The following is a 6894-nucleotide window of genomic DNA, read 5'->3' as shown; positions in this document are numbered from 1 at the left end:
TTTAAAAAAATCTTAACAAGTGGTTGCTTTATTTCTCCTTTCTACACAGTGGTTACCTTCAGTGAAATTACTGCTTTTCATAGACTTACCTTAGATAATATTAGCTAGATATGGCAGAAAAAATCCTTCAATCGTTCATGTTGTTGAAACTATAATTCCTAGTAAATTCCTTTCCAGATTTTACATATTTTATTTGAAAGACCCCATGCAAGTGAAAGATTTTGTTGTTTCACCCAATTTCCTGCTTAGGAATTAACTTTGCATTCTGCAGAGAGACTTTTTTGCATTTTGGAGGTGGGTGATGCCTGGACGCCATTTTTCAGCCAGCTTCAGAGCTTTGTTTGCTTTTCTGTCATCCCAAGAGCACAGTGGAAAATCTAGTTCTGGCAATGTTGGCCGATTCTAGTCACAGATGTCCTCCATGCTTTGCTTTTTGTGTGTCAGTAACACTCAGCTGACAAATTCCCTTGAACGAGTCTGTCTTATGGCATCCCTTTTTCTTTCTTTAAAACCGCAGAAAAATAAGTCCTTTCTTTTAGTGTGCATGCCCTGTAATGCCACCAGGACCTTACCATCAGTCCCCTGGCAGTAGTTAAAATAGCTATTTACCTGTTTGGAAAAAAGAAGGCTTTTAGTGAGGTTTGGGGTATTTTAGCTATTTATTTGCTCAAATTTCCTTGTAACGTTTTCTGATTTCTTTACAGAGCAGAGTTGTTACTTGGATTTTGTGCTGGGTCCATTCCTTCTGGACACTTTTTGACTCTGTTTCCAAATTCACATTTTTATCAGTTATCTCTGAGTTGATTTGAATCTTAACTTTAGGACACTCTTCCTCTTTGATGGAGGAGACCTAGCATTTGAGCGTGCTTTACTTGAACTTCTGGAATTTCAAGTAAGCAATTGCAGAGACGTTAGAAAAACAAGGCCTAATTTATTGCATGTTTGTATAGACTTAAGGGGGTTCTGTCATAGTCTATTGTTTTGTAAATTGCCAAGTCTAGCTAAAGGAAAGCATAAAATAATAAAGCATGTAGAAACGGAACTTTCTAAGCAGGTATCTACTAATTTAAAAATTTATTTTTAAAAAAGCCCACTAGGTGGCAGATTTTAAAATTTTAAAATTTTTTATTGATCTCTTTGGAAGCTCATGGCTGTTGCTTTCATAATGTCAAAATGCTAATTTGTATTTAAATGAGAAGAGGCATGTGTTTTCCCCTAAATGTCTGATCTGAAAAGCATAAAATAAGAAATAATTATTTTATAGTTTAAAAAAATCATTCTTGATTATGGAGAAGAGGATTTAATGAATTATTGAAGGAGAAGAAACAATCTGGTTTACAGTCATAGCCAGATTATTCTGATACTAGAGAACTTGAAACTAGACAGAGAAAAAAATGTTTAGATCCTGGTCTCAGCCATATTTCTCTGTTTTACGCTAAGGCACAAAAAGGCCTGCTTGGGTTTTTGAAACATGGAATAAGTACTGAAATGATGTACAAGGGAGAAGTGAATGGCTTTAAAAAGCAGCACTGATGTGGCTGGAACAGCAAGCATGGATTTGGGCGCTTAAAAGTAAGGATTTGGTTAGGTGGTATTAGAGAAGATTATAATATTCACAGGAAGCTGTTGTGTCTTGTCTAAATTCTTTGGAAAAGAACACACTGCATTATTGGATTCTCACAGCTTCATCTATACTTCACGTTGACCTTTATTTGTTCTCTTTAATTTCTGGGTGCATTCTCTCATAAAAGTCGCAGCATAGAAGCCCTCATCTATCTGGCTCAGTACTTTTCTTCCTTCTCCTTTTCTTTTCCTGTGGGCTGCTTTAATCTCTAGGCCACATTTTACCACAGATTCAGTAAATTCTCTAATGCTTTCTTTGCTGTTTAGTTTTAATAACCCCTAATTAACCACTAGGTCCTTGAGGACCTTTGCGTGCGTCAAGCTCTTGATATCAAAAAATTTAGCAACCAGTTGTCGATTGCATGGTTTCCATGGTAGCATGATTAAAGATAGTATCTCTAAATTGCAGGCTGATTAAAAACATTAAAAAAAAAAAATCTCTGACATGCTTTTAAATCTTATTAACTGTAGAGATCTACAAATTTTCCACCTGTCTTCCTATACTCTTTTGCACACTTAGAGAAAAACCTTTCCTCACTGATACAATTCATATTTATTGGATTGTGCAGTGGCTTGTTGCTGCACTGTGGATTTATTGCTGGGAAGTCTGTAGGGGATCACAGGTCTTGGGGTCTATATAGCTAATAAAGTTACCAGCTTTAGAGGGGCAGGGCTGGGGTAAAGAGTGGGTGGGATGAATTGCCTAACATATGTGCCCTAGTTTCTGTACTGATGTCCTGCAGGAGCAAAATGAATGTAATTTATGATAGAATCAAGAAGGGATTTAATGCTTGTGCATGTCTGTCGGGGAGTTGGTGGGTGGACTCAGGTGTAGTTGATGACACAGCGTGCGGCATTCTTGGAAAGCAGAGTGGGGGAACACGGGCCCATTATACAGATAAAGAGTTAAGTCCCTCTGAGTTAGCAACAGAACTTTTGTCTAGCATTTCAGGGAGCTGGAAAGCAGAACTAGGAAGCCTTCCTTGCTCAGATCCATTTGAGATAGTGGCATTCAGCACTAGGAGGGAAATGGGAACCAGAGCTGCATGTGTCATCATGTGCTAATGAGTATTTATGAATATGCAGTCCACTTGCTGCTGTCAGCTGTGCTCTTGGCAGCACATGTGCTCTCGGGGTAGGAATCTGGCTTTTCCTGGAGGTAGAGGTAGGTGTGGGTGACCAGGTCACTCTGCATTTGCATAAGGCATTGTGAAGCTGAGAGCTCCTGGTAGGAGTGGTGGTAGAAGTTATGTCTTTACGTAGCTGGCCAGGCCTGCTGCTGTGGGCGGGTTCTCACTTTCTGAGCTGGCTGCTCATTAAGACCTCTGAGACAGTTGCTGCTTTCTGCTCGGTCTCTTCTGCTTAAACTCTCCCAAGTGCTGTGCCCTTTACATAGGTGCCTGTCTCCTTCTGAGAGCTGAAACAATGGGTTTGCTATATGTGGTGTGGAAGCATATAATCTTTTCGTAGCCTTGTTGTGCTTTAAACCATTTGCCATGTCTGACAAAATTAAGTCTGTGCTGACTTCTTGTGTGAAAAATCTTGTACAGTCCTTTAGAGTATGGACAGGTGGCTGATATGTTGCCAGAGGTTGGATTTAATTTTTGAACTGATTATAGACAATTACCTATTTTCTTTCTTTGTAGTTTTGCATGATGTCCCATTCTTGGGGTCATTGTGGCCATTGCCTGTTGTGGCTTCATAAACACCTTTCTGTGTCAGGTCATGACAGTTTCCTGTGTTGCCTTACCTCCTTTCTGAGGATGAAAAGATCTCTGTGGACTCAGCAGGTAAAAAATAAATAAATTAATAGCTAGATATGCTATTAAGCTTAATCACTGAAATACCTGAGTGGAAAGGTGCAAAACCAGAGAGTACATCAGTATCTTAGGCATAGCAGACACCTCATGGCAGGACAACAAGATTCTTGTTGAAGCTCAGGCTGCTGTGGAATGGAACTCTTCAGTGGATTCCTGTGGGCTCCTGCAGAAGGTTTTCTTTCACTGACTTTGCATAAATATAATAAAGCCCAAAGAAGGAAATTAAAAATAAAATTAAAATAGCTGGAATTCAGGAAGTAGAATTGTGGGTGTCTGTGGCTAGCATGGTGCCTTGAACAAAGGCTTTATGTAGTCTTCAGATGATCACATTAAGCTTGTTACTACTATATTATCTTGATGTTCATCTGGTTTAGGTGTAGGGTACATAAATTGCCAGGAGCTTGATACGTTAATGTTATAGATCTCACTAAAGATCATTGACAGGCATGGGTTAAATAACAGGTTTAAATAAATACCACCTAAGAAAGGGCTGTTTGAGATCCTAAGTGTAGCCATTGGCCTCATAAAAAACCACATCTAACTTGCAGTGGATAGGAGATCAGTTAATGACTCTATCAGGAGCCTGTAGATACATGTATCTTTAGCTTGGCTCAGAAGGCCCACGCTCAGTGGAGCAAGGGTAATTAAGAACGATGGATAGAGTAGAGGGAGAAGCAGGTCATGGAGACCCACTGGATGCCTTTAGTCAAGGACTGTCATTGCAGTACTTAAATTGCACAAAAATGGAAAGAGCAGGGAGTTGTGAGGGCATTACAGAATTAAATCAGGCAGCTGGAATGGTGTGGTGTGGGCTTTTTAAAAATGGTTCCGATAAGCATGCCTCATGTTACATGAGAACATGGACATCGAGACGGTAAAACGCAATTGTCCTCTAATTCCAATATCGCATAATAGAAAAGCAACACAAATCTTGACTAGCTGCATATCATCATCAATATTTTTTATCTGACCCTATGGGTAGCTATAAACTTGAGTATGGGAATGTTGATAAAGAGCAGATTGCTCCAGCGGTGGGGAAGTAGCTCCTTCGCCCGCTCAATACCTTAGAAGGAGCATAGCAAGACCTGGGGCACCCGCCAGTCCTTAGGACAAGTTGTTATTGCTCGGACAGTATGGCGCCAGTTGGCAGCATCTTGCTTTCACACAAAGCAGCCGCTCCTGGCACCAGGTGGCTTTTGGCAAGTACGGGAGCTGCAGTGGCAGTCTCGCACAGGAGCACTATGAAGTGTCACCCATCTGGGGGCAAGCTGCTGTTGATCCGATGTTGCTGGGAGCTTTTGGCTTTGCTTGGAGCAATTTCCCTGTCCTTGCCGCTCCATTGCGTCTTGTTAACGGAGGTCTCACTGCTGATGTAGGCCAAGTGGCTGCATTAGGACAAGGCTGTTCTGAATTTGCACTCTCCCAGGACAAGGAAAGAAAACCGATCCTGTGTCACGAAGGTGAGTTATTCTTCACCAAGCTTCTTGCCCCAAGCAGGGTTTGTGGAAAAGGGCATAGGATGAACTGCACTGGACAGTATCAGTGGTCATTTTAGGAAGTGAAGCATCCAGCACTGGTTGTGTTTTACAGTTTTGACTGAGCTGGCTTTAGAAGCTAGGCTGATAAGGAGCTGTGATGGGTGAAATTAATTCATTTGGTATATGCACTCAAAATACTTATGAATATATACAAAGTCAGAGAAGAATAAGCAGCCATATCCTAGAAAAGAAATTGTTTCATAGAGAAGACTATATTGCAGCACTGGGAAAAATATGACTGTGAAGATGTGTCTGTGATGGGATGAAATGGTAACAATAACATTTTTGCATAATTTCTCCACAAGCCGTGGGAATTCTTGATGATAGGGAGTGGGTGGAATAATTGGATTAGAGAGTACATGAAATAATGAGAATTAGGGGGTTTAGCAACTTATTCCTGCTTTCCAAAGGCTTTCTTGTAGATGCTATTACAAAAAGGCTATTTAAGGAAACTTAATACAGTGGAAACTTGTTTGAAAAAAACAATAGATGAAGTAAAGGCCTAATTATTCTGTTCTCAGCACAAAAATCATTAATAGCACAGTGTCCCACTAACAGCTGTTGAAAACAGAGACCTAAAATTATGTAGTTTGCTGATGATTATTATAGAGGATTTTCAAGAGTAAATAAAATGTTGGATGCGACTTGAAGCAGTCAAATAAAAGCAAATAGGCTTTGAGGAAAAATTGGAAGTTCCCATTCTCTCAACTGACTGTAACCCCTACATATAGTAGGTTTGTGGATTCTGCCTGCCATAAAATAGTGGATGGAAAGAGAACAACCTTGGTAAACTTTAGTGAAAAAGAGCTGGCAGTTTCATTTTGTGGTGCTGCATCAAGTTCATTAGATGAATCTTGAAGAAATAAAAGCAAAACAGAACTTGAAATGGGAGAACATTACATAGAAAAGGTAAGCGAAGTTTGAAATGAGCAACTACGTACGTGTTTGCTATGTTTTACAGAAAAATGAGAGTGAGAGGTTGTCAACAGCCAGTGGAAAATAGCCATTGTTGTTTTTTCTATTTTTAGTTTCAATCAACAGTGGCATTTCAGACACAAAAAAGACACGCCTGAGCACCCTCTAGAGGACACTTTAAAAGGGTTTCCTAGGGGCTAGTCTTTGCTCCTTTCAGGTTAGGTCCTGCTGCGCTCTTTCCCTCGCCATCCTGTCAAAACTGCAACGTGGAAAAAACCCCAAGTGACCTGTTAACGCCGACCGCGGGGTCCCCGGGGCGCTGGGTTTCCCTGCGGGGGCTCTCACGGTGCTGCCGGGGGCACCCGGGCGCCGAATCGGACCTTCTCTGGTGGGTATACCAGTCCGCCGGGGGCACGGCCGTCTCACGTACAGATCTGTCGCCTTCTACACGGGTTTCCCTGTGCATGCGGCACAGAAATGTCGCTTTCATTAAAAGCAAAGAGGCGGCTCGGGCCGTGGCAGTCGAGCAGGCAGCTCCGCCGCCTGCGGCAGCGCCGGGCCGGCTCCGGCTCCCCGGGCGGAGGAGGAGGAGGAGGAGGAGCCGGAGCCTGCCGGCGGGGAAGGGGCGGCAGGTTTGGGATGAGGCGGGAGGAGGAGGAGGAGCTGGAGCGGCAGGAAGGGTGTTTCCCTGCGCAGCTCCCGGTTGAAGTGACTCAGACAGGAAACTCCCCGCCAGGCGCGGCCCAGGAGCGGAGCCGCCGGCCCGACGCGACCCTCGGCGGCGGCGGACGACGGGCCGGGCCGGAGCGGCCGGAGCCGAGCGGAGCCCCCGGGCGGGCGGACAGACGGACAGACAGACGGGCCCCTCCCGCCGCTGGGCAGCGCCGTTCCCGGGAGCCGGCGGCGAGCGGGTGAGCAGCGCTTCCCCGGGCCCGGGAGCGGCCTGCCCGCGGGGTGGGGGCCGTCCCGCCGCCGGCGGCGACTCCCCCGCGTCGGCT

At 43.8% G+C, this 6894-nt stretch overlaps 1 protein-coding gene across 3 annotated transcripts in view; it reads left to right on the top strand.

The window, feature by feature from the left end:
• Positions 1-3395: 3395 nt before the first annotated feature.
• CYFIP1 (cytoplasmic FMR1 interacting protein 1) overlaps positions 3396-6894 on the top strand; it is an 83797-nt gene continuing 80298 nt past the window's right edge. The window contains exon 1 of one of the 3 annotated variants that reach the window (XM_041119537.1): positions 3396-3413. The gene's annotated coding sequence lies outside the window, so the exon portion shown is untranslated. Of the gene's footprint in view, positions 3414-6557; positions 6808-6894 lie in introns of those variants that run through there. The other 2 variants (XM_029998634.2, XM_029998633.2) reach the window with 2 other exon arrangements.

Source organism: Aquila chrysaetos, chromosome 23, assembly GCF_900496995.4.
Source record: "Aquila chrysaetos chrysaetos chromosome 23, bAquChr1.4, whole genome shotgun sequence".
Lineage (NCBI taxonomy): Eukaryota > Metazoa > Chordata > Aves > Accipitriformes > Accipitridae > Aquila > Aquila chrysaetos.
The sequence above is the reverse complement of the archived record's forward strand: the minus strand, read 5'-3'. Positions and strand labels throughout refer to the sequence as shown.